Genomic DNA, 27,020 nt, shown 5'->3' with positions numbered 1-27,020 from the left:
TGTTTTTATATAAACGTAACATATATATAAATAGGTGTGGCTGTATGGTAAGCAGTTTACTTCCCAAATATATGATTTCCGGGTTCAGTCCCACCACGTGGCACCTTTGGCAAATGTCTTCCACTATAGCCTCAGGCCAACCAAAGCCTTGTGAGAGGATTTGGTTGATGGAAACTGAAAGAAGCCTGTCATATATATATGTATATATCTATGTATGTGTCTTTGTGTCTGTTCACCCACCACCGCTTAAGAACCAATGTTGGTGTGTTTACATCCCTGTAACTTAGTGGTTTGGCAGAAGTAATTGATAGAATAAGTACCAGGTTTAAAAAAAATGTACTGGTGTCAATTCATTCGGCTAAAATTCAAGGTGGTGCCTCAGCATGGCCACAGTCAAATGACTGAAACAAGTAGAAGATAAACGGTAAAAGACAGGTATTTACTATTATGTTACTAAGTTACTAGGTATAAAATTAATGGCCAACTGGTTAAAACATTACACTTTGCCATTTTGAAGTCCTACATTTGATCCCACCGTTTGGTTTCTTCATCATCATTTAATGTCCATTGTCCATGCTGTCATGGGTTGGATCTTTTCTTGTAGATCTAAAGCATTACTATGTGAGGTATACTTGCCATCTCAATATGGCTAACCATTAAGGGTGGGTGTTACTGTAGCTTGTAGCCCCAGGAGAACATCGTCTCCAGCTGGCTTTTGGCACACTTTCTGTGCCCTTATGGTATTTGCAAAGGGAGGTCATCCTTCCCTCGTCAACCTAAGTGATACGCACGGACTGCAGTTTCTGGGTCTTGACCCGTCATTGGTGTACGACAATCACCGGTTTTCGATGAAAAGAAGTTCCCAATGAAAATAATATTATACTTTTTCCAGTAACTCTACGTCACTGATGAGATTTATTAAAGCATTACTCATATCATGAAAATACCATGGTACCACACCCTTTCCAAAGATGAACAACATTCATTTCAAGTCTTCACAATCACACCAGATGCCGGGCCCCACTGTCACCAAGGACCTCTCCTGGTGAGATCCCATCTTTAGCATAACTAGGACACATTCGATTGAGTTGCTTTTCTCATTAAGGCCAAAAGATACTTACCCCACCAACAACTGCTGACAGTTTATGCCAATGAAGTGAAGCCTACAATGAAGTACTGCACCCACATTTGGGATGGTACTGCTGCTAATCACACTAATACCTCAGATCACATCCAGAGAAGGGCCACTTGGTTGATTTGCATTTCATCACTAACAGATACACTCCTGCCTTAGCTCCATAAGTGTGCTGTATCCTCTCTCTGTCTATTACTACTTTAACCCTTTCATTACTGTATTTATTTTGAGAAGCTCTGTGTTTCTTTCAATAACTTTAAATATGACAAAGAATTTAGTAAGATAATTTAATTATCATTCAGCTAGTGATAGGAACATAAATTGTGACTAAGGTTTGGTGGAAGATTTTAATTCAAAACTTATGAAAACAAGACATTTGTACTACATAGCCAGAGCCAGTTTCAGCTGGGTTGGTAACGAAAGGGTTAATGACTCCTGCTTGGTGGTCTTGTAATCCCACCACTGAAGCAGCCCTCCTCCCCATCACAACTTACTCCCACCTCTTGACTCACTTGGCGTGCCCAACCACCCTTTCTCTAAATTAACCACAATGCCTAATCCTTTTTCTTCAGAAGATTATTCTTCTGTTTATGTTTTGCTGCAGGTGTCAAAAATGTACTGGTGTCAATTCATTTGACTAAAATTCAAGGTGGTGCTCCAGCATGGCCACAGTCAAATGACTGAAACAAGTAGAAGATAAACGATAAAAGACATGTACTGGGACTCAGACTTACAACAGTCTAAATGCAACATTTGTAGGATCAATCTTACAAGTCACAAAGAGCATTCAAGAGTCACGGGCCTGTTCCTTCCTCCAGACACAGAAAGTTAGAAAATTATAAAATCTTATTAAAAGTATATTTGAGAAACAGTGAAATGGGATCTAAGTTATTTGTTATTAAAAACATGACTGAATTTAGAACTTATATGTTTCTTTATTACCCACAAGGGGCTAAACACAAAGGGGACAAACAAGGACAGACAAACAGATTAAGTCCATTACATCGACTCCAGTGTGTAACTGGTACTTAATTTATTGACCCCGAAAGGATGAAAAGCAAAGTCAACTATGGCGGAATTTGAACTCAGAACGTACCAGCAGACGAAATACGGCTATGCATTTCGCCCAGCGTGCTAACGCTTCTGCCAGCTGAATTTAGAACTTATATTAATAAAATTATATAAATCTTTTACCATACTAACATTAATATTTTACCGTATTACCCAGGGATGCCACTGATGGGTTTTTCCACCCAGATCTGGGTTTTTGGAGCAATGATGGGTATATGGCTTTTAATTTCCAAATTTGCATTAAATCTGGGTTTTTAAGTTAGTTTTGGCTGCAAATTTATCTTTTAAAGAGAATTTGGTGTCATACTCTTTCTTTGTATGCAATATGTACCAAAGTTGCACCTCTTCTAACACTTTGTAAACTTTCTATACATCATCCATAATCATTTCACGTAATGAATTTATCGATACAGATATTGTAAGTGGCGTAATTACTGATCGTACGCATTCATTATTTGTTTATACTTGTATCATACCGGACAACTACAAGTTACAATGCGTTGGTGGCCGCTTGTACACTTGTCTGAAACTCTGACACCACCAGATGACAGCTTGACTATGTTGATGGTGTACACTTCGATTGTTACTCGTGATTTAAAATTTGTCTAACAACATTTTGAGGGAGTGTTTTGGTCTTTGTAACCCTTTTTCGAAGTAATGGAAGACAATAGTGTATCCAAAAGAGGAAGTGGAAGTGGTACACCCAAAATTTCAAGAAGTCGTGATTAGAGGATGCTGAGCTAAAAAGATGGGTTACAGCAAGATGATAAAAATACTGATACCTGCGACTGCATTTGTTGCAATGTTGTGTTGAAAAATGTTAACAAATCAATGTTGTTGGCTCATAAAAACATTGCCAAACACAAGAAAGCTTTTGATTGTGCAAAATAGGCTATTAAATTAGATTCATTTATTGTTAAAAAAAAATAGATGATAGATTAAATGAAAAAGTAGCAAAGGTAGACTTGCTACTAACAGGTTATGTTACTGAACATCACGTACCTTTCATCCAAATAAATCACTTAGCTGAAATTTGTAAAGAGGCCTTTCCCGATAGTGAAATAGCTAAAAATCTACAAATGGAAAGTGAAATGGCTAAAAATCTACAAATGAAGAAACAAAATTAACATACATTATGCAAGACGGAATTGCATATTATGGATGAAATGAAATCTTGGAAATTCTCAAGAAACCCCCATCATTGGGGACTCAGCTAGACTCAAAACCAATTGCAAAAACTTTTTAATAGAATTATGCTCTCAAATACTTGATCCAAAAGTAGCACGTGATCTCACTAACTCTCCTCGGTTGATAATTCCCTTGGCATCAAACTTTCCAGTAATTGCACCAGAAAACACACTTGATGAATTAGACGATGAATGGAGATTATTTTGCAATACAAAGATATTCCTGTTTCCTCAAAAAGCATCCATGAATTCTGGTATTCCATATGCAATCTTAAAGACAGGCTTGACCACTCTGAATTTGAGAGGCTCTCACAATTCATGACTAATTTAACGGTGTTACCACATTCGTCAGTGTGCATGGAGTGCATATTTTCCCAAGTAAATTGCACAAAGACTAAGTTCACTAATAGGTTGAAGACTGAAATGATTACCAATCATCTTAATGTAAAACAAGCAATTACAAGAAAGGCAGCATCATGCATTCCTTGGGAGCCAAATGCTAAACTTATTCAAGATGTAGTGGATGGGTCTTGTCATTGTAGATATATGAATAGATTGAAATTCAGAAAGGAAGAAAATGATTGTATCACCATTGAAGGAGTGAATGAAGATGATGTAGATATGTACGAAATGGACAATTAGCTGCCATATGATATAAAGTAAGTATTAAATTCTGTATTCATTTTGTCATATAACATATTTTATCATTAAATTACTAATTATATACTCTTTACTCTTTTACTTGTTTCAGTCATTTGACTGCGGCCATGCTGGAGCACCACCTTTAGTCGAGCAAATTGACCCCGGGACTTGTTCTTTGTAAGCCCAGTACTTATTCTATCGGTCTCTTTTGCCGAACCGCTAAGTGACAGGGACGTAAACACACCAGCATCGGTTGTCAAGCAATGCTAGGGGGACAAACACAGACACACAAACATATACACACACATACATATATATATATATACATATATACGACAGGCTTCTTTCAGTTTCCGTCTACCAAATCCACTCACAAGGCATCGGTCGGCCCGAGGCTATAGCAGAAGACACTTGCCCAAGGTGCCACACAGTGGGACTGAACCCGGAACCATGTGGTTGGTAAGTAAACTACTTACCACACAGTCACTCCTGCGCCTGTATATGAGGAATGTTTGATATGTACATGAGGAATGAGCTAGCTTCATTCAGCATTGAGGATGAATGAAGCCAGCTCAACCCACCCCCGGTGAATGCTGTCTCAAGACAAGACTAATTATTTGCCTATTTTCTAACATCTGGGTTTATATAATAGGATCTGGGTTTTTTGCAGAAAAAATAATTTGGGGTTTTATTATTTGATGAATGGCAACCCTGATATTACCATTAATAAGAGTAATAGGCTGAATGAAATATACAATATTCTTTAGAAATTGTAAATTGATTTGAAACATCTCAGTAAAAATTGTAGGAACAGGTCTTGGAAGACAAATTCATTTTGTCAGTTCAGCATTTAACAAAATACAAATAACACAAGATTGGATTACTGTTCATAGTAGATTTGAAATATATGAAATGAAGATGAGAGAAATATGTATATAGCATATACGCAGGATATGCGTATATGCTATATGTATATAGCATATACGCATAGGTGCAGGAGTGGCTGTGTGGTAAGTAGCTTGTTTACCAACCACATGGTTCCGGGTTCAGTCCCACTGCGTGGCACCTTGGGCAAGTGTCTTCTGCTATAGCCTCGGGCCGACCAAAGCCTTGTGAGTGGATTTGGTAGACGGAAACTGAAAGAAGCCCGTCGCATATATGTGTATATATATATGCGTGTGTGTGTTTGTGTGTCTGTGTTTGTCCCCCTAGCATTGCTTGACAGCCGATGCTGGTGTGTTTATGTCCCCCGTTACTTAGCGGTTCAGCAAAAGAGACCGATAGAATAAGTACTAGGCTTACAAGAGAATAAGTCCAGGGTCGAGTTGCTCGATTAAAGGCGGTGCTCCAGCATGGCCACAGTCAAATGACTGAAACAAGTAAAAGAGTAAAAAGAGAGAGAGAGAGAGCATGAATATTACCACTTCCCAATATTTAGACCAACCACAGCAAGTTAACAATTTTTCACAATATTTCAGTTCTTTATTTTCAACCTACACCTGTTGATAGAGGCTGTATTTCTAAGAACGTGAATTGTTGAATTATCCATAGAAGGAGAACATTTGTTACATACATATCAATCAACAACAAATATATATCGTAGATATTCCTAATTCTAATTGGATAACACATGAAGCTAGTGTCTGATTCCAGCAGAAATGGCAGTTCACCTAATTGCCAGGTGGAAATGAGTACAAGAAGGAGGCTGAGAAGGTTTCAACAAGATTAGCTGTTACAGGTTGGAATAGATGAAAAAAGACAACAAAAAAAAAAAAGTTAATATACATCTGGAAGATCCTAGAAGGACTTGTCCCAAACTTTGGCATCGAGAGTTACACAAATGCCAGAACTGGGCGCCACTGCATAGTGCCAAGGACTCCAAATTTGCCATCAAGATGTAGGACAAGATACTGTGATAGCCTGGGCTTCAGAGGCCCACAGCTCTTCAATATCTTCCTGAAGGACCTGAGAGACCTGCATGGGGTGGATGCAGATGTCTTTAAAATAAAACTGGATCTCTTCCTGTCAGGTGTCCCAGATGAACCAACTTCATGGCAGGTGGTGCAGATGAGGGCAGCTGCATCGAACTCTCTCATGCACCAAATGGCAATTGCTAAAAAACATTCGTGAAGTAAAATCATGTAGCAACACCAAATGGCAGTGCCCCAGCATGGTCACAGCTCGTGAGTTGAAACTAGATAAGATAAAATAAAATAAAATAAAATAAATAAATAATAAATAAACCACTTTCTAAGTGAGATCAATATAAAAGACCATCGTTAGCTAACTTTGAGCTGTCTCCAACAGTTTCGGGGACAACCCAAGAATTACTTTCAACTCAACAAGCAATAATTAGAAGATTGTCAGCTGAGAAATGAGTTTAACAGTTTCTTGCTATGCACAAAAAAAGAAATGCACCAGTGACATTTTATTCTTTACATTGCAAAAGCCTAAAGGCATTGTCTTCAGCAAGTTCTTATCAGTCAGCAAGTTTGGCAGACAACCTAAAAGATTTACATGCCAAAATTCTGTTTTCCCAGAGGAAAGCTAGATAAAAATGCAAACTTGTGTGATGTTGTTATAACGAGGTAGTAAAACTTACACAGTAAGACAATTATGAAAAATGTTTTTAAGCTCTATTATAGACTTAGAAAAACAGGTAAAAATAAAATGAAAAACACATACAAAACAATCCGTTATTTTTATCGTTATAACTTCATTAAATCGAATAAAACAGATTTGATAAAATAACTTTTTTAAACTTTTATCTTTGTAAGAAATAAAGCTACAATAACTGTAATCATTATCTTTCTTTTCTTGTTCTCTCCACTCTGCAGAGATTTGTAGGAGTGCTGTTGCGACCCATGGTGTGTCCTAGTCCTTTAACTCTTTAGTGTTTGCATTATTCTGCCAAAATTAATGCTTTTTTTATCCGCATTGTTTTGAACTAATCATGCATTATCTCGTAGCTATGAGATTTTGATGAGGTAGCTGTTAATTTTTAAAACGATATTGTAGGGTTGGTGTATGAGACCAGATCTGGCCAGTTTGACCGTAAAACAGGTAGAATACTTTTGGCCGGATATGGCCACTTTAAATGCTAAAGGGTTAAACTTGATGGAACCCAATCTTGTCCAGGTCCAGCCACAGAAAGAGTGAGAGTGTGAGAAAGAGAAAGAGAGAAATAGAGACAAAGAGAGAGAGGGAGGGAGAGAGAGATTCTGGTTACTGAATGTGTAATTTATTCATCAACCATGAGCAGAGGAAAAGCAAAGTTGACTTTGGTAGGATCTAAATTCAGAGCACATCATCATCATCATCATCGTTTAGCATCTGCTTTCCATGCTAGCAAGGGTTGGACAGTTCAACTGGGGTCTGGGAAGCCAGAAGGCTGCACCAGGCCCCAGTCTGATCTGGCAGTGTTTCTGCAGCTGGATGCCCTTCCTAACGCCAACCACTCTGTGAGTGTAGTGGGTGCTTTTTACGTGCCACCGGCACAGAGAAGTTAAAACAACTACTACAAGGTATTTTATCCGATGCTCAAGTGACTATGCACAGGTTTATTACATTCCATTTCACCAGATACTGAAGAAAGTACCATTTAAAACAGAATTAAATACAAGAACTTTATGATTATATTTTTCACAGAAACATTAGCAAAGATTGTGAACAAAATTAATGATATCAATTAGTTTTAAAGTAAAATGTATTCAGTGCATGACTTAATCTCCTTCAGCCATTATATTTTAGTGCCACTTCACACTTGAAGTATCACAAGATGATGATTTTGAAAAAAGTAATTAATCTTCCCAATTATTTTCAATAACTAATCTTTACACTTTTAAACAGTTTTAAGATCAGGAAGAGATAATCAATACACAAATTCCAGTCTTGTCAGAAACTAGAGTAATTGCCTTGTGTCAAATACTAAAGTAACAGGAAATCTATTATAAACAGATGGAGGTCTACCAGTGTAAAAAAAGCAAAGACGGAGAGAAATTTTATATCCACAAAATCCTATATTAATAGTTAAAACCAAATGTTACCTCCTGCACTAAGAATAGCTGCTTTCCATTTTTAAGATGTAAGAAGATATCTTGGCAAAATTCAGGTTATTCGAACTATCTATCATAATATCAGTTTCTAATTGAGAGATATGGTTTCATTTTACATGAATGTAATATAAAATGCTGGAATCGCTTGAAGACAATTTCTTTGATTGATTCCATGATCATCATCATCATCATTGATGTAATTTCAACATCTGTTTATTTTTAAGCACTCATGAACTGGCTAATTCTGCATTACTGTAACACGACCATTCATTTCAATATTTTGTCATCTCAACCTGAGATCTGACCTCGGCACCGCTTGCTATGTCTTCTTTAACCTTCACTTCTCATACATCCTCAAACACCACACATCCTCACGACTAACACTCGTCATCAAACAGATCAAAGTATAATCATCTCACCTGCACACATTAGTAATGATGCCTTTAATGCTGAACTGCTTCCATAGGTCACATCTAATTCTGCCTTCGATGCAGGTCAATATTTCACATTAAAAAGAGGTCGTTCACCCCACTTCTCTCCAAATTCCACATTTATCACCTTTGTTTAATTTCCTTACAGCATCTTATTCCCGTATATTTCATACAGTCATTTATATACACTGGTTATTTTAAGGAGGAGTTCCCTGGGATCTGACAACAACCACTTATTTTCAGTAACATGAATCAGGAAAGATAATTGTATTTCGATTTAATTGATAGGCACACAAGTGAAAGATAAAACCCCCTTTTGATTTATTCAATAGCATGGACTTTTGAATGTAGAATCCAAGAGATGGTGCTCATTGTTGAAAAATACAAACCAATATATTCTGCGGAGTAGTTGTCAAATGCACAGGAGACCATGTAGGATGCAAAAGGGCTCCTTAGTCATGTCTTCAACAAGACAACCTTCTTAGAGCTCATTCCACAATAAAATATGCCCAGTACACTTTGTGATGTAGGTGTTAGGAAGAACATCAAGCCAGAGAAAGCACAGCAAAAATGGAATGTAACAGGGAGACATGGTACCTGACCTGTCTAGGAAGGCAGTGACTCCAAATAAAGACTGACTCAAATCAGTACAACATGAAAGTGAAAGTAAAATGCTGTTGCTGTTGAGTGAATGGTCTTCGTCCCAGAGATCACAAGATGGGAGAAGTCTGGAACGTGGTCCTTTGCTATTCGTAAGACCCGCAGAAGAGAAAGCAGGTCAACCCCCGACACCGAGAGCATCGACGGATGGATGAATGCGCATCAAGGCTCAGCGGTTGCGTAGGAAGTCGGGGACAAGAAACAGGAAGAAAGAGTGAGAGAAAGTTGGAGCGAAAGAGTACAACAGGGGTCGCCAACACCCCCTGCCGGAGCCTTGTGGAGCTTTAAGTGTTTTCGCTCAATAAACATACACAACGCCCGGTCAGGGAATTGAAACCACGATCCTCCGACTGCAAGTCCGCTGCCCTAACTATTGGGCCATTGCACCTCCACTGCTGTTGCTGGTGATGATGATAAACAACAAAAATACAAGGTTTGGTCACTAGGCTGAAAAATCCTTCAGTCTATATCCCATCAGAGAAAATGATTTAAGACACAACTAATCTATACTTCAAATACCAAACACTAGAGAAGGAACAAGAAGAGGAAATAACTTGGTGATGAATGTCATTAATTAGAAAACTGTCCAAAGTGAATGATCTAACAGAGATGCTTTTTCAATGTCATATTTCCATTTTATAATACAGTAATCATCATCATCGCTTAACATCCGCTTTCCATGCTAGCATGGGTTAGACGATTTTGACTGAGAGTTGGCGAACCAGATAGTCACACCAGGCTCCAATCTTGATCTGGCAGAGTTTCTACAGCTGGATGCCCTTCCTAACGCCAACCACTCCGAGAGTGTAGTGAGTGCTTTTTTGTGCCACCGGCACAGGGGCCAGTCAGGCAGTACTAGCAATGACCTCACTTGAATCTTTTTACACATGCCACCGGCACAGGTGCCAGTAAGGCGACGTTGGTAACGATCACGCTTGAATGGTGCCCTTGTATGTGCCACCAGCACAGAAGCAAGTTGGCTGCTCTGGCAACGATCACGCTCGGATGGTGCTCTTGGCACAGTAATGTAAAAAAAAAAAATACAAGAAAATGTATTATACATTTTTGAGCTTTTAAATCAAAAGAAAATATATCAGGAGAGGTTTTTCAGATAATAATAATATAAGTCATTGGGATCTTTTCCTTTTGAACGGCAGATGTCAATACAATTTCTAGTTCACTAAACTAGTTAACTATACTGGTAGAATGTGTTTATAAAACATCATTTTCTCTTGGTTTTATTGAGGGTTAGGGGGAGAGTGAGGGTTAGTTACAGGATGTTGTCTCAGTTTTAGATGCAGCAAATGTTGTTTACCTAAATGGAGGTAATCGATTGGTTAAAATTGCCGAAATGCTCGGATTTTCAGACGAAATATCTTACAAACTATAGAATTTTCTTAATAAAACCAAGAGAAAATGATGTTTTATAAACACATTCTACCAGTATACGAAGTTTTAAAGTGTTTAGTTAACTAGAAATTGTGTTGAAATCTGCCGTTCAAAAGGAAAAGATCCAGTCATTGTTATATTTAATTTGTTCCCTCACATACCGATATAACTGACTGGTGGCATGTATATATAGAATAGTGTAAAAGGAAAAGCTTTTGTATCAAAATAAAAATTTCAGTTAAACTGAAATGTGAAGGCAATATTTGAAGAATAAACACATTTAAAAAGGCAATAAAAAGGCACATTAAAAAGGCAATATTTGAAGACTCAGAAGACTCATGGGCTGCAGTTTGCCTATAACTGGTTCAGAATGAGTGTTCATCAAATACCTACCCAAACACCATTGTCTAACAGGAGTCTTTACTTTGCACCTAGATTTTATTTCTAGCATGGATTTTTACCTAACACTAATATTATTTGTTTACGGTAAAGTTTTTGCAATAATTTTTTTACCAAGTACAACGTACAAAGTAATACATGAATTATTATTTCACCGACTCTCTCTCTCCTACACAGACACATGTATGTGTGTGTGTGTGTGTGTATGTATGCATGCATATATTATGTATGTATTATGTATGTATGTATGCATGTATGTATTATGTATGTATGTATGTAAGTGTATGTATGTATGCATGTATGTATGTATGTGTGCATGTATGTATGTAAGTGTATTTATGTATGTATGTGAGTGAATAACGCTTTCACGTTAACAGGTAGCTTTGTTTTGCTAAAGCTTGACGACATAAAAAGCTCTCACATCTGCCAAAACTATTGTACATGGAGACCGACTCAGGTGCCACCTAAAAAAAAATAGCTTCATCGAAAGACAACGAAATCATTTATGTGCAAAGTGCCAAAAAGATCAGCTCTGATTGTCAGTGTTTAAATTTAAACCCATCTCACGACGATGAATGTACGAGCAAGAAAATGCTTATAATTAGTTATCAAATTGCTATCTAAATATGCGTAGGAAAAAAAAAAAGACTCGACTTCTGCTGCAACAATACGTTTGTTTGAATATAATGTATTAAACCATACACCTTTAATAAATTGTAACAGAAATTGGACGATACAAGACAAATTTTCGTCCAGATTTTAGTTTCAAACTTCTACTTTCTATATTAATATCTCTGTAGGGTCGATAACAGCCATAAACCGCGACCCCAATCGATTTAATATATTGTACATACCCTAACTTCACTCCCATCCATAAACACTAATCTATGAAAATTGACCTTGTTTAACAGAAATCGATAAACTCTACCAGTTAAGTCAACTTTTCAGAGAGGAAATAAACACCTTACAAACCAGATAACCATTTGCAATGCCAAATATCTGGATACAGTAAAATTCGATCAGCAATAAGATTCAATCACGTTAACTTTGTTCTGATTTGAAAGATATTTTATATGACGTATTTGTTTACCATATAGTTCTTTCCAAAACAAAATCCACAATTCCATGGTGCGCGCATACTAAAAGATATTTGGAAATGCTCTAAGTCGTGGGCAACCTGCGGCCCGCGGAACTTTCTGAATGGCACACCTAAACGAAGAGTTAAATTTTTATTTTAGTAGTGCAGCCCGCCTGATGATGAACCATATCTATTTCTTTACTACCCACAAGGGGCTAAACACAGAGAGGACAAACAAGGACAGACAAACGGATTAAACGATTATATCGACCTCAGTGCGTAACTGGTACTTATTTAATCGACCCCGAAAGGATGAAAGGGAAAGTCGACCTCGGCGGAATTTGAACTCAGAACATAGGTGCAGACGAAATGCTTATTTCTTTACTACCTACAAGTGGCTAAACACAGAGAGGACAAACAAGGACAGACAAATGGATTAAACGATTATATCGACCCCAGTGCGTAACTGGTACTTATTTAATCGACCCCGAAAGGATGAAAGGGAAAGTCGACCTCGGCGGAATTTGAACTCAGAACATAGGTGCAGACGAAATACCTATTTCTTTACTACCTACAAGGGGCTAAACACAGAGGGGACAAACAAGGACAGACAAACGGATTAAGTCGATTATATCGACCCCAGTGCGTAACTGGTACTTATTTAATCGACCCCCGAAAGGACGAAAAGGAAAGTCGACCTCGGCGGAATTTGAACTCAGAACATAGGTGCAGACGAAATGCCTATTTCTTTACTACCCACAAGGGGCTAAACACAGAGAGGACAAACAAGGACAGACAAACGGATTAAACGATTATATTGACTCCAGGGCGTAACTGGTACTTATTTAATCGACCCCGAAAGGATGAAAGGCAAAGTCGACCTCGGCGGAATTTGAACTCAGAACGTAACGGCAGACGAAATATGGCTACGCATTTCGCCCGGCGTGCTAACGTTTCTACCAAGGGCCCGCCCGATTCCCGAAAACTCTTGTCTATGCCTGCTCAAAATCAAAGGTGGGAACCTGTGGCCGTCTGAAATATTAAACCCCCCCCCCCCCCCATGTTTAATATTTGATTCTGGTTTGTTCAAAGACACTTCCATGTCAACATCTTATCGATTTCAGAAGACAAGCAAAAATATAAGTTCAATTATTTACCGATTTCAGACTGCTAAGAAATATAGTTAATATTAAGGTAAATAAAACTGTTTGCATATCAAAGAAAACACACACATACATTACATTACATACACACACACACAAATATATACAAACACGTATATATATATATATATATATATATATATATATATATATATATCGACAGAATATAGTGTGATGTAGAATGAATGGCTGTTGAGAGACTCTCCAAATAAATAACAAGATGACAAAAACTAATGTTTAGTGTGTCCCAACTTCACATCTGAACTGGATTTTGATTTATCAAAAGACAGCAGCCTGACAGCTAACAATATTAATGATCGTCATCGAATATTTCTTTTTTTGTCGTTTATTTACTTGTCTACTCTGCAGTTTTGTTATGAGTGAGAGATAGAGAGAGAAGAAAGATAGAGAGAGAGAAGAAGGATAGATAGATAGAAAGATAGAGAGAGAGAGAAGAAAGATAGAGAGAGAGAAGAAAGATAGATAGATAGATAGATAGATAGATAGATAGATAGATAGATAGACAGGCAGAGATAGATAAACAGACATAGATAGACAGAAATAGATAGATAGACAGGCAGAGATAGATAGATAGACAGAGATAAACAGACATAGATAGATAGAAAGATATATAGATAGAGATAGATAGAAAGATATATAGATATAGATAGACAGAGATAGATAGAAGGATATATAGATATAGATAGATAGATAGATAGATAGATAGATAGATAGATAGACAGAGATAAACAGACATAGATAGATAGAAAGATATATAGATAGAGATAGATAGAAAGATATATAGATATAGATAGATAGAAAGATATATAGATATAGATAGACAGAGATAGATAGAAGGATATATAGATATAGATAGATAGATAGATAAACAGACATAGATAGATAATATTTGTTGTCTTCATTTCTTTTTCACACATTGACAAATCCATAACACAGTTAATGATAATATTCGAAATAAAAAAAAGAAAAGAAAATTGATATTATTATCCTCAGCTGAACAATAACATTTAACAGTGATGTATATTTATCTTTTCAGAATTGTCTTGTTCAAGGCAAAAAAAAAAAAATGCAGTGCAATATTAGTTCTTTAATATGAGTGGTGTTAACAGTGACTTCGAAGTTTTGGCCCAGAGACTGTATAAATCCATGAGGAAACTTAAATGTCCAGCAGTGTGATGAAGGCTAAGCAGGCCGAAACTTCGATGCCATAGTTAACTCTCTTCTTACTAAAGAATAATATATATATACTCTACGAAAAGTATTGAGTAATTCTTCAGTTTAATATAAAATTGTATTGTAACACGACGTAAAAAGCAAACAATATATACACCCATATAAATATATACACACACTAATAAATAAACTTACCCGTAGGCGGTAAAACAACTGTCTTTAATGTACATAGGTTGGTATATCAACAGAATAGTAATTTTTTCCTTCACGATGTCAGTGACCTTTATACCAACTTTTGGTACTATTTAAGAAGAGTGGTCCTGGTGCGCGAACTCGCGCTAGCTAGTCGTGACTAGTCGATCCTAGCAAAGTAAATAAAAAAAATAAATATTTTTTTTACACAAAGTAAATAATTTGGATCTTTTCGGTTTGAACGGCAGTTTTTTAATATAATTTCCACGTAACTAAACACTTTTGAACTTCGTATACTGGTAGAATGTGTTTATAAAACATCTTTTTCTCTTGGCTTTCTTGAGAAAATTCTATAGTTTGTAAGATATTTGTTGTTTTTTTATCTTCAATTTCTGCAATTTCAACCAATCAATGATCGTCTATTGAGGTAAAAAAAACATTCTGTGCCGTATGAATATGTCCCTCGTTTAAGAAACAGATTGGGTTTATTTACATTTGTGAAGAAAAAAAGATACCCTTCCCCCACCCCTAACCAACCCTAACCCTAAAACAGATTGAAATGCAATAGATCGATACTAGGGTAATAATTATGGGTGACAATTTCATGACACCGCTAGAAAAAACTGCCGTTCAAATCGAAAAGATCGAATAATTTTTGTTAAACAAAGTAAATAAAACACAAAAACACAAAGTAAGGATCGACTAGTCACGCCTAGCTAGCGCAGATGGGTGAGTCCCCAGTGCGCGCACCGGAACCTCTCTTCTTAAATAGTACCCGACTTTTCAAGTATGCTCCAAGTCCTCAAAGCGCTTCGGCCAATTAACCCACCACCGTTTCTGAGTAAGAAAAATCATCCCAGGTCTTCGTAATCATGGTGTGTCTTTAGAATGAACTTAAACACATTGACATCTTTGTACGTATAGGTTGTATCACTTTATGGAGAGCCTAGAAGCCTTTGAATATCTACGCATATAAATCTAGTGGGGGATCTTTTCGGTTTGAACGGCAGATTTTTCTAGCGGTGTCATATGAAATTGTCACCCATAATTATGACCCTAGTATCGATCTATTGCATTTCAATCGGTTTTAAAGTTAGGGTTAGGGGTGGGTATCTTTTTTCTTCACAAATGTAAATAAACCCAATCTGTTTCTTAAACGAGGGACATATTCATACGGCACAGAATGTTTTTTACTTCAATAGACGTCATTGATTGGTTGAAATTGCAGAAATTGAAGAAAAAACAACAACAAATATCTCACAAACTATAGAATTTTCTCAATAAAGCCAAGAGAAAAAAATGTTTTATAAACCACATTCTACCAGTATACGAAGTTTAAAATTTTTTAGTTACCTAGAAATTATGTTTAAAACTGTCGTTCAAACCGAAAAGATCCAATAGTGGGTTCTTAACGAGGACATAAAAAACTTCTGGCAATCTTTGTATTTACATACAGAAAAGGCCTTGTATTTACTATAACAACACACCACCAGGCATTCACTTTCTTTATCGAATACTTTCGTTCTTTGAATACGAAGACACTTGCTTCTCGATTTTATATATTTACAAGGAAGAATTATTCTCTTATGTTAACAAAGCAAAACCTAAAAGGAGTCAGCTAGACCCTACGTGATCGCGTCATCTGCTAGAAACAACAGCCATATCACACTTTACTATTTTAAAATATGTAAGAACATATTAGATTATGTGGGTCTAGACACATTGTCTTAGAAAGACGGTATGTTCATGCCGTTACGTTGTGAGTTCAAATCCCGCCGAGGTCGACTTTGCCTTTCATCCTTTCGGGGTCGATAAATTAAGTACCAGTTACGCACTGGTGTCGATGTAATCGACTTAATACCTATGTCTATCCTTGTTTGTCCTCTCTGTGTTTAGCCCCTTGTGGGTAGTAAAGAAATAGGTATTTCGTCTGCTGCTACGTTCTGAGTTCAAATTCCACCGAGGTCAACTTTGTCTTTCATCCTTTCAGGGTCGATAAAATAAGTACCAGTTACGCACTGGGGTCGATGTAATCGACTTAATACCTATGTCTATCCTTGTTTGTCCCCTCTATGTTTAGCCCCTTGTGGGTAGTAAAGAAATAGGTATGTTCATAGTTTCAACGCCTTTCTTAATAGGTCTACCTACTCAAAGCCGACTTTAGATTAAACATCAATTTTTTTTTATATATCTAATCAAATAATAAATACTAAATAATCAAGTACTCTAACGTTTTCTTTTTATTTTTAATTTATTAATCACTTAATGTTTCTTTGATACCGTTGGACATTAATCATTCGAAACTTTGCTACTTATAATTGGTTCATTAAGAATAGAATTAGTCTCTTTTTTTAATGTCTTTAAGTAAGTGCCAAGAGCTCTTCGTTGCTATTACAGTATTTTTCTATTCTTTATTAATTTCACGACTGATGACGCGGGGTATCTTTACCTTTTGACCGACAGATTTAAAAAATAATTTTTTGTAACTAAACACTTTCAAACTTCGGACACTGATAGAATGTGTCGTATAAAACATCTTTTACTCTTAGCATTTTTGAGAAAAACTTATATTTACGAAGTAATTTCACGTTAAAGTAGTCCTGTTTCGATAATTTCAACCAATCAATGACGTGTATTCAGCTGAATAAAATTACTGCCGTTGTTTGTCAACAAGAACTATCGGCGGTGTATTTTTCGTTTGCCACTGTTATTCATGACATCGTTCGTGCGTTTGTACTGGTTTTAGCTTTAAGGTTTTAGGGTTAGGGTTTTAGGGTTAAGGTTTTAGGGTTGTCATAAATAACAGTGACAAACGAAATATACACCGTCGGAAGTTCTTGATGACAAACAACGACAGTAATTTTATTCAGCTGAATACACGTCATTGATTTGTTGAAATTACCGAAATAAGACAACTTTAACGTGAAATAACTTCGTAAATATAAGTTTTTCTCAAAAATGCTAAGAGTAAAAGATGTTTTATATGACACATTCTACCAGTGTCCGAAGTTTGAAAGTGTTTAGTTACAAAAAATTATTCTTAAAATCTGTAGGTCAAAAGATAAAGATCCAACGCGGGATATATTTAAATCTGTAACAGCTTTTCTATTTCATTTGAAAAATCAATCACTTTTTGATTATGAGGGACGGTTGCCTATTTATGCGTGGTAAACTTAATGGATCTTTTCCTTTTGAACGGCAGTTTTCAACACAATTTCTAGTTAACTAAACACTTTTAAACTTCGTATACTGGTACTTTTGGCTTTCTTGAGAAAATTGTAATTTGTAAGTTTAACGTAGTTTAATTTTTCGAATTTTAACCAATCGATGGCCTCTATTGAGCTAAAATCATTTGCTGCGTCTAAAACTGAGACAATATCCTGTCACTAGCCCTAACCCTAAATTATAGCCTTTCGTTTTTTTCTTAATTGTTAAATTAATTTAATTGTTACGCGTGTGTCTAAAATTATTCGTTTTGTTTTTGTTTTGAGCTTTTGCTTTCGTTTTTTTCTTAATTGTTAAATTAATTTAAGGATAACAATTAAGAAAAAAACGAAAGGCTAAAATTTAGGGTTAGGGTTAGTGATAGGATGTTGTCTCAGTTTTAGACGCAGCAAATGAGTTTAGCTCAATAGAGGCCATTGATTGGTTAAAATTCGAAAAATTAAACTACGTTAAACTTAAAATTACAATTTTCTCAAGAAAGCCAAGAGAAAAAAAAGTTTTATTTTGACACATTCTACCAGTATACGAAGTTTAAAAGTGTGTAGTTAACTAGAAATTGTGTTGAAAACTGCCGTTCAAAAGGAAAAGATTCAACTTAATCTTTCGTTTAGTTTAACATTACCACTTGTTACTTGGATAATTTCAGCAAAGTCTCTAGCATCAGGATAACTTATCTTCGTCTCACACATCAGTCTTGATGCTCTGAAAACAACTGTGGGCTGGCCTACTTTCTATGATGGGAACAATTTTAAAAAATTGCCTTGTAATGCTTCATTGAAAAACAGATATGAATCCATTGACGAAAAGAACCTACTCGACGGAAGAAGACCAGGTGGCTGGGTTTCTTCGTGGCGTCAGCTGGGATATTCGTTTTAATCATCAACATTAAAAATACTGAACACACATGAAACGTCACGATGCTATGTTAGCTGTTTCCTATTTGAATGTCTTTTATTGTCAATAAATGACTTTGTTTTATTGTCTTACGTTGCTGAAGAAGTTGAATGAAAAAAATGTCATGTACGATCGGTTAATAACTGATAGGCTTAGGCGTGGGTGGGTGTATGGTAAGAAGCTTGTCTCCCAACCACATGATTCCAAGTTCAGTCCCACTGCGTAGCACCTTGGGCAAGTGTCTTCTACCATAGCCTCAAGCCGGCCAAAGCTTTATGAGTGGATTTGGTAGGCGGAAACTGATAGAAGCTTGTCGTATGTATGTATATCTATGTGTGTGTCCCTCCATCATAGCTTGACAACTGGTGTCTGGTACCATCCCCATAACTTAGCGGATCGACAAAAGAAACCGATAGAATAAGTACTAAAGTAAGTCCTGGTGTCAGTTTGTTCCACTAAAGCACTTCAAGGCGATGATCCAGCGTGGCCTCAGTCAAATGACTGAAACAAGTAAAAGAATAACTGATTTAGGATATTTTCTGTTTGGCTGCTACTTTTCAATTTCTTCAATTTCTGTTCCAATTGATTCATATTTGGTGTATTGGTGCAGTTTTGTAAAGTAAGCACTGACATAAAATTCATTTTCGCCATAAACCAATAAATAAAAAATTAATAACTTTTAATTTTAGTCAATCGAAAACCACACACATATCAGTGCCTGTTTCCATAGTAATAAGCCAAGCTGCTTACCAGGTGTTCTTTTTTTTTTTTTGTGTCATTTATTAAATGCTTAAAACACATGCCCTATGAGTTGTGCTTAAAAATAACAGCTAAACAGGCCTTAAAATCACACGGAATCAGTTTCAACAGAATCACCTCACCAAGTAATGTTTCCATTGGTTTTTCAAATTGCCAACATTATTTGCCAGTCACAACTTCTGACAGAAAGCAGAAATATGTTAGGGTGGTACAAATAAAATTTTAAAATCTGTTTTGGAAAAGATTCCAATACGAGTTATTAGGGCATCTTCACAATATCAATGCAGAATCGAAGAATCATCAAACAGGATAAGTTTCGTAAATACAAGACAATTAGCAAACGTAAGATTAATTTACACCAACTTATGTCTGTTATATTTATTCTGCGTTGATATACACAGTTTATATTTTTAATTTAATTTTCACCTTCAAAGTTATTTTGGATCTTTTCGTTTTGAACGGCAGTTTTTTCTAGCGGTATCACATGAAATTGTCACCCATAATTATGACCTTAGCATCGATCTATTGCATTTCAATCTGTTTTAGGGCTAGGGTTAGGGATGGGGGGAAGGGCATCTTTTTTTCTTCACAAATGTAAATAAACCCAATCTATTTCTTAAACGAGGGACATATTCATGCGGCACAGAATGTTTTTTTTTTACCTCAATAGACGTCAGTGATTGGTTGAAATTGCAGAAATTGAAGAAAAAAAAACAACAAATATCTTACAAACTATAGAATTTTCTGAAGAAAGCCAAGAGAAAAAGATGTTTTATAAACACATTCTACCAGTATACGAAGTTTAAAATTTTTTAGTTACCTAGAAATTATGTTAAAAACTACCTTTCAAACCGAAAAGATCCGTTATTTTACTATATTTTTAACACTCGTTGTAGATAATTAATAGATACGCTACCCACAAAGTAAAACGAATTACGGGTTCTGTGATGCACAGTAGCACCCAAATAGCTTTGAGAAGATCATTAATGAAATAAGAAAAACAAACAATATTCAGAGTGGGATTTCGTACCGTGTAGTAAACTTAGTTCACTTGAGGTCTTACATTCACAAACACCGTCATCATTAATCAGAAAACATCTAAAAATGTTTTATCGACCATACAGCCACCAGATGGTTGTCTAGTCTCTATTGCTTTTATTTTTAATGCTACGTATATTTGGATCTATGTATTTGCTGTCTAAACAGTAATAACACTGCAAGGCATTTCCAACTCCAGCTGTTGACAGGTGGGCAGATCATAATTTCAGCAGTTTTAATACCAGTCGTTACAGAACGGAGCCGGAGAGTATATAAGAAGTACATATACTAGACTAATAAAAATAAAACATAACATTAAAACATATAAAATCATCGATGGACATGATTTTTTTGTTAGTCCATGTTTTTCTGATTAGGAATATTGGGATCTTTTCGGTTTGAACGGCAGTTTTTTTCTAGCGGTGTCATATGAAATTGTCACCCATAATTATGACCCTAGTATCGATCTATTGCATTTCAATGTTTTAGGGTTAGGGTTAGTTAGGGTTAGGGGTGGGGGGAAGGGTATCTTTTTTTCTTCAGAAATGTAAATAAACGCAATCTGTTTCTTAAACGAGGGATATATTCATACGGAACAGAATTTTTTATTACCTCAATAGACGTCATTGATTGGTTGAAATTGCAGAAATTGAAGAAAAAAACAACAACAAATATCTTACAAACTATAGAATTTTCTTAATAAAGCCAAGAGAAAAAGATGTTTTATAAACACATTCTACCAGTATACGAAGTTTAAAATTTTTTAGTTACTCCTTTACTTGTTTCAGTCATTTGACTGCGGCCATGCTGGAGCACCGCCTTTAGTCGAGCAATGCTAGGGGGACAAACACAGACACACAAACACACACATTCATATATATATATATATATACATATATACGACAGGCTTCTTTCAGTTTCCGTCTACCAAATCCACTCACAAGGCTTTGGTCGGCCCGGGGCTATAGCAGAAGACACTTGCCCAAGGTGCCACGCAGTGGGACTGAACCCGGAACCATGTGGTTGGTTAGCAAGCTACTTACCACACAGCCACTCCTGCGCCTGTGGAAATTATTTTAAAAACTGCCGTTCAAACCGAAAAGATCCCTGTAAAACATATAGGATCATCGATGGACATGTTTTTCTGATTAGGATTATTGTAACTCAAGTTAGTGGCATGGATTTAACGAAAGTCATTTATGTTACAGTTTTGAATGACGTACACAAAGAATTCTTAATGAATTGATATGTTTCTCTTAGTTATAGACAGAGAAAAGGAAAAACTAGCGGCATTCGTTAGTAACTCGAAAAGAAACGAAAAATGTCCTTAAATTAAGAACCAGTTTTAAGTCAAATTTTTGTGCTGAAAGGAAAATATCTTTGTTAGCGGAGATTGTGATCTTATTAGATCTGTTCAGCTAATCAATCACAACATGAAACTACTTCATCAATAAACATAGGTTTTTATATACAGGAAAAAAAAAAAAGGTCAACGAATAATTGCTCGGGATTAAGGCATAGTTCGTATATATATATATTACAGTAAGGCGCATGGCTCAGTGGTTAGAGCGTCGAGCTTACGATCGTGAGGTTGTGAGCTCGAATCCCGGACCGGGCTGGGTGTTGTGTTCTTGAGCAAGGCACTTTATTTCACGTTGTTCCAGTTCACTCAGCTGTAGAAATGAGTTGCGACGTCACTGGTGCCAAGCTGTATCGACCTTTGTCTTTCCCTTGGATAACACTGGTGGCGCGGAGAGGGGAGGCCGGTATGCATGGGCGACTGCTGGTCTTCCATAAACAACCTTGCCCGGACTTGTGTCTAGGAGGGTAACTTTCTAGGTGCTATCCCATGGTCATTCATGACCGAAGGGGGTCTTTACCCCTTTATGTTGAAATATGTGATACGGGAAAGCGCAGCATTGACGATAAGATATTTGTGGAGTAAATGATGGGCTGATTCAACTAAGGGACATGTCCGTTTGGTGGATTCCAGAGTACTACTTAAGAAAAGTGGTCCCGGTGCGTGCACTCGCGTAGTCGCGCATCCGCGCTAGCTAGTCGTGACTAGTCGATCCTACAACGACTACCTAGCAAAATAAATAAAATACAAAATAAATATTTTACAGAAATGTACTTGCATAGCAAGTGGCTTGATCTGAGATCGTGTGCTGGAACGAAAACAATTGCAGTGTGGAAGGTGTTTATAAGCCATTTAAGAAACACACAAAAACCGTTAGATTCACTTCAACATTTAAATTTAATTTGTCAAAATATTTTCGTCACTTAGAGACTGCGACCTGTTCACTGACAAATGTTGAAGTGAATCTAACGGTTTTTGTGTGTTTCTTAAATGGTTTATAAACACCTTCCACGCTGCAAAATAAATATTTTTTTACACAAAGTAAATAATTTTTCTAAACAAAGTAAATAAAATACAAAAACACAAAGTAAGGATCGACTAGTCACGACTAGCTAGCGCGACTACGCGAGTGCGCACACCGGGACCACTTTTCTTAAGTAGTACCAGATTCCAGACCCTAATCTGTGATGGAAAATTGATGGGGAGTGGGGAGAATATGTGATTTTTTAACGCACTGAAAAGCTGTCAGTGAATATACTCTCTTTTGTGGAGATCGGCACTGTGTCTAACACGACCCGTTGTATAGTTGACAGTCGAATGAATGTAGATGTAATGGAGATACTGTATGTAAATGGGTACATTCCAGAAAGGGGCTGCAATGGGAGACGGCAACGGGAAAGTGAACTGTTGAAATGATGCAGAAGGTGGAGGGTTGACATTGGATTGCTGGTGTGGCTGTAGATTAAGAAATTTAAACTGAATCTATGCAGTCACATGAGAATATGCAGCAATGAAATACTTCGGATCTTTTCGGTTTGAACGACAGTTTTTAAAAATAATTTCTAGGTAACTAAACACTTTTAATCTTCGTATACTGGTAGAATGTGTTTATAAAACATCTTTTTCTGTTGGCTTTATTAAGAAAATTCTATAGTTTGTAAGATATTTGTTGTTGTTTTTCTTCAATTTCTGCAATTTCAACCAATCACTGACGTCTATTGAGGTAAAAAAGCATTCTGTGCCGTATGAATATGTCCCTCGTTTAAGAAACAGATTAGGTTTATTTACATTTGTGAAGAAAAAAAAGATACCCTTCCCCCCACCCCTAACCCTAACTAACCGTAACCCTAAAACAGATTGAAATGCAATAGATCGATACTAGGGTCATAATTAAGGGTGACAATTTCATATGACACCGCTAGAAAAAACTGCCGTTCAAACCGAAAAGATCCAATACTTCAAAAAATGAGGCGTAATGGCTTACTGCGTGGTTGGTGGAAGTAATTGGAGAATATGCTTTGATACTGAGGTCTATGCAGGGAACTGCTTTGTTGGTGCAGTCTTCGGGTTTGTTGGTATTAAGCCAAAATGGTATCCATCTTCACCATTCGCAAAGAGCAGTGGATAATGAAGCACATCGTAGGATGTAGTAATTCCTACAAAACCACTTGGTAAACAATATTCTTTGTTCTCCCATGTGGAACAAATACAAATAGATTCTTTTTTTTTTTGCTCCCACTGTAGAGCACTCAACATTTATTGCTTGTGTGAGAAGCATGAATCTTCCAAGTGAAGTTCTACCACAGAGAGTGTTTGACCCTGGGATTTATTGATAGACACTGCGAAGCTGATATGAATAGGAAATTGCACTCTTCTGAATGAAAAAAGGAATTTCTGTTCCCAATGGAATGAGAGGAATTCTGGATATGAAAATGTCCTCTCCTTTTTCACATCCAGAGAGAATAGTAACCCCATGAACATGTGGCATCATCTTCTTTACCACTAAGTGTGTCCCATTGCAGAGTGTTGGTGGATCCAAATTCCTGGAGTTCCCACTTTGAGTTTCAGTCTGTGGAGAAGTAGTCTTGGAGGCTCCAATGAATTGAGAAATTCTGTTCGATAATTTACTGCCTCTTCTGGATCTGGGAGTGTATCAACTGTCTTATAGATGTGAGGACTTTCAGGAAAGTACTGCAGTACCTGCTTATTAATTTTACTTACAGTGCTGATTTTTGGAGTCGATATTGCTCTTCATACAGACAATTGAGATTGTGATAATTTTTCAACCAATCAAGGTTCTCCTCTTTGGAGACATTGTGTCAAGAAATATGTAATAAAATGAGATGACAATTGTACATTAGTAAAGAAATGACAAGAAAAAAAGGTACATATCAATATCTTAGCTAATTTTAAGAAATACATACAGTGAACTGAGATGACACTGTTATGTTAGGAATTAATTGTCAATAAAAACATTAATTACTATCAATATTTTAAAAAGATGAAAAAGCATTCAGTGGATTAATCACACTGGATGTAAGGGAGACAATGTATATCTGAAAGTTATTTCATAAAGAATTACCTCCCGGATCTATGTAGCCCAGGAAAGGGTGTTTTCTGCTCCTAGGGGGCCTGCTACTCATTATGTGAAAACTTTTAAGAGTCTAAAATCATCTCTGGAACATAAGTAATGTATGTTTCCAATTTGGAGAGCAGTTGGGAACTTCAGAAGTTATGTGGGTTTACACACACACACAACCTCACTTTTATATATATATATATATATATATATATATATATATATATATCATCATCATCATCATCATCATTTAACGTCCGCTTTCCATGCTAGCATGGGTTGGACGGTTCAACTGGGGTCTGGGAAGCCCGAAGGCTGCACCAGGCCAGTCAGATCTGGCAGAGTTTCTACAGCTGAATGCCCTTCCTAATGCCAACCACTCCGTGAGTGTAGTGGGTGCTTTTTATGTGCCACCGACACAGGTGCCAGACGAGGCTGGCGAACGGCCACGCTCGGATGGTGTTTTTTACGTGCCACCGGCACGGAGGCCAGGTGAGGCTGGCACGGCCACGATTGGATGGTGTTTGTTACGTGCCCACAGCACGGAAGCCAGTCAAGATATATATATATATATGTATGTATGTATATATATATATATATATATAGATTAGTGAGGTAAAGGAAATAACTCAAGTAAGCCAGTAAAATAGATTGAGATGAGTTAATATAAGGATGCCTTGAATGATATACGCATTATCCCTAATCTATTTCTTCACACAAAAATCTTCAACAAACTATATTTTATTCATCAAGCTTATGCTTTGTTAACATACTGTAATAATTCTTTCAGCAACTGTCTCAAATTAGGGGCCATACTTTACAATTTTCCTAAATGTGAAATCCTGGAACCTGAAACAGCCCTAGTACAGGGTTGGCTGTGTGTGCGTGTATATTCATGTGTGTGTGTGCATGTGAGATATGCCCTGATCGTTGAGTTGATTATGACTTGTGAAAGCAATGGAGGAAAGGTATATGAATGAAAGAGCATACAACATAAAAGACTTGAGGAGTTTTGTGATGTATGAGGATGGAAGCAAATGGTGCTTCCAGTAAAGATGAGATGCTATGTGTTTGTAGTTTAGATCTGGAATGTCCCATATCTTAACCATTTGGCTTAGTTAGGGATTCCAGTGTAATGATTAACAGACCGGAAAGTACACTGGAAAGTTCTTCATGATGGATAATAATAACAGAATCTCAAATAGGAATGAAAAAAAACTTCTCATTATGCCACCATGGAAATAAATTTAAACTTTCAAATTTTCAAGCGTATTCTTTTACTTGTGGTTTCATACTTCAATATAACTGAACCCACAGCCTACAGCTGACTCACCAGGTAATACGAAACTCAGCATGTAAAAATCAAGTCAAAATACTAACTTCTAACAACTCAAGTATAGTCTGTCATGCCTCCTTAGGAGAAACTTTCTTTGCACGCAGCATGTAACACAGAGAAGATCAAGGAATCCTCAAGGCAAACTTTATCAAGTCAAGCGAAAATTATTTCTGCTATCAAGATGAGTAAAAGTTATTTTACTACCAGAATTTTGCCATTTAATCAAATGAAATCATCCTACTTCATAGTCTGTGTTAGCCAATCAAATTGTGAGCAGTCGACGCTGCGTCTGACTGTGTTAATGTAGAAGATAAAGAAACAGTAATTGGATTTAGACAAATAAATATAATATACTCTAACACTCACTTTCTATGTCTATGCATACATACTCATTTCTATTGATTTATCTTTTTCTTTTAGTTTATAAATATTTTTCTTTGCAATATTTTTCGCTAGCATTTATATACATATCTATGAGATACAAGTATAACTGTTATTTTAATTATCCTTATTTAACTTTTATATCATTCGCACATATATTCTTCCACATACACATCTAAGTTATGTAATTACTCAAAATGCTACTTTGTCTATATGTGTGTGTAATAAGAATTCAGAAACTTCAGGTGATGTGAAATGATTTGTTTTTAAAACTGGAACTCACCTTTGACATTTCTACCCAAAGGGTTTTTTTAAGCCTAATATTTACATGTTATCATATGTATGTACAAAA

The 27,020-nt window shown here is 36.4% G+C and overlaps 1 protein-coding gene across 2 annotated transcripts in view; it reads right to left on the bottom strand.

The window, feature by feature from the left end:
- LOC115232440 (innexin unc-9) overlaps nt 1-27,020 on the bottom strand; it is a 677,230-nt gene that overhangs the window by 414,827 nt on the left and 235,383 nt on the right. Inside the window, exon 1 of one of the 2 annotated variants that reach the window (XM_036500605.1) lies at nt 14,600-14,740. The exons of the other annotated variant lie outside the window; for it this stretch is intronic. The gene's annotated coding sequence lies outside the window, so the exon portion shown is untranslated. Of the gene's footprint in view, nt 1-14,599; nt 14,741-27,020 lie in introns of those variants that run through there. 2 annotated transcript variants of the gene reach the window in all.

Source organism: Octopus sinensis, linkage group LG2, assembly GCF_006345805.1.
Source record: "Octopus sinensis linkage group LG2, ASM634580v1, whole genome shotgun sequence".
Lineage (NCBI taxonomy): Eukaryota > Metazoa > Mollusca > Cephalopoda > Octopoda > Octopodidae > Octopus > Octopus sinensis.
Note: the sequence above shows the minus strand (reverse complement) of the source record. Positions and strands in the feature narration are given on the sequence as shown.